This window comes from Oryzias melastigma, linkage group LG24 (genome assembly GCF_002922805.2).
Source record: "Oryzias melastigma strain HK-1 linkage group LG24, ASM292280v2, whole genome shotgun sequence".
NCBI lineage: Eukaryota > Metazoa > Chordata > Actinopteri > Beloniformes > Adrianichthyidae > Oryzias > Oryzias melastigma.
This window is the reverse complement of record NC_050535.1, coordinates 21349536-21351939: the sequence shown is the minus strand read 5'-3', so window position 1 is coordinate 21351939 and position 2404 is coordinate 21349536.

The following is a 2404-nucleotide window of genomic DNA, read 5'->3' as shown; positions in this document are numbered from 1 at the left end:
ATACTCTGTCATCGATTATCTGGACTGTAGAGGGAACAAGAAGTTCACGACACATCCTGGTTTGCAGTGCTCCTAAAAACACTGTGCCATTGTAAGTCGCACAATGCGGAAACACAGTTCCTGTTTCCACACTAGCAAAGCGAGATAATGATTTTGTCAATTTAAGTTTTTTAAACTGATAGAGACTCTAACAGCTTGGTCTTAGAACAGTACCATTTGGAGTTGTAATGTTTACATTATAAACAAACCCTTTAGCACTATATTCAATAACACAGTCGCTTTTCCACACAGAAAATGGTTTTGCCTTCAAGTTAGGGTGCTGTATTTAGCAAGATTTAATGCAAAAAAGTGTGAAACTGAAATGACAAATACATAAAGATATTCAGTAAATGAGCCACATTCACATAAAAACACAATAAAGACATTAAAAGGACATTAATGTTAGCTAAAACATCGCTTAGAATTAGCATTTGACACATGCTCAGTTAACATTATAAAACGTCACAAACTTAAAAACAAAATCGCTAACATTGTTGACAGTCTTCATATTTAACATAAAACTTACTCATATTGCCACTCAAAGGGCTGGAAATGAGGGGATGGCTTCTGATTGAAGAGCAAAACCTATCATGGTCTGTCTTACTGCAGCACTGAAACGAACTGTTTACTTCATGCCACCTATTGGCTGAACATAGTACAACAGGCATAACCATCACCCTCTAGCGGTCTGGATGAACATTACAGATATCTCCAAGTTACAATACACTCTTCGCCTGGCATTATTTTAAGAATGCCACAATAAACTTACTAAACATCAGGAGACAATAACAAAATGCAATTTGCAATGGGTCTTGAGAAAACCTTTGTGCTCTTGTCATGTGGTACTTTCATCTCAACCTTCCGCACAACTCCACCCTTGCTTGGAAGAGTCTTCACTACGATTCCCATGGGCCACTCGTTCCTCTTTAGTTGCTTGTCCTTCAGAAGAACAACATCCTTTTCTTTCAAATTTGGTCTCTTTTGCTGCCACTTCTGACGACTTTGAAGCGTGTTCAGGTACTCTTTTTGCCGACGGGCCCAAAAGGTGTCGGCGAGAACTTGGACTCTTTTCCACTGATGTTTGAACATGTTTGCCTTGGTGAAATCCCCTGGTGGAACTGGGATTTTCTGAGTCTTTTGGGTTAACAGCATCATGGGAGTCAGGATCAAAGGTGCTTCAGGATCTGAGGAGACTGGTACCAAGGCCTTGCATTGACAATAGTTGTGACTTCAGGCAGCAATGTTGTCAGTACCTCATGAGTCAAAGAAGGATTCCCTGCTTGTAAGAGCATAGAGTCTAGGATGCGTCGCACAATACCTATCATTCGCTCCCACACACCGCCCATGTGGGATGAATGAGGAGGGTTGAACACCCAGGAGCATCTTTGGTCACGCAAATAGTCCTCCACACTTGTGTGTCCAGGTTTTGCAGGGTCCAGGTTCAGCTCTTTGGATGCTCCAATGAAGTTAGTACCACAGTCGGACTTTAGTTGTTTTGCAGGTCCTCTGATAGCGAAAAACCTACGGAGAGCATTGATGAAATTTGAAGAGCTTTGCGCTTCGATCACTTCAACATGAATGGCTCTTGTACACATGCAAGTAAACAGAACTGCCCATCGCTTGCTGTTGGCGTGACCACCCTTTGTGCGTCGTGCAGACACCTCCCAGGGTCCAAATACATCCAAGCCAACATACGAAAATGGGGGTTCTGTCTGTAGTCGTTCAGTAGGCAGATCTGCCATGATTTGCTGCTCTATTTTTCCTCTGAGCTTTCTACAAGTTACGCACTTGTGGACGACACTGCTGATGGACCTCTTGGCTCCAACTAACCACAAACCACTTGCTCTCACTGCTCCCTCAGTGAAGTGTCTTCCTTGATGCTTGACTGCTTCATGATGATGCCGAATGAGCAGCGTAGCAATGTGATCCTTCCTTGGTATAACAAGAGGATTGGCTTCATGACTTAGGAGTTTTGATTCTGACAAGCGTCCTCCAATTCGTAGGAGATCTTTACTGTCAATGATCGGCTTGAGTTTGTATAGAGAACTGTTGCATGGCAGATCTTGATTTGCCTTTATGCGTTTGATTTCCTCAGCATACACTTCATGTTGGACACATCTGATAATAGTGTGCTCTGCTTGACTCAATGCTTCTTTTGTGAGACTTCTTTTGCAAATATGCCACCCACTGCAACCTTGGTCTTTGGACTTGAAACTTTGAGCGATGTGACGAAGATAAGCTACTGCCTTGACTAGAGATGGCCACTCTGAGAATCGCTGAAAGCGTGTGGATCCTAAGAGGCTTGATGTAGCTCTGGTTATAAGCACTGTCACATTCTGACGTATTTCAACATCCATCTCCAGGT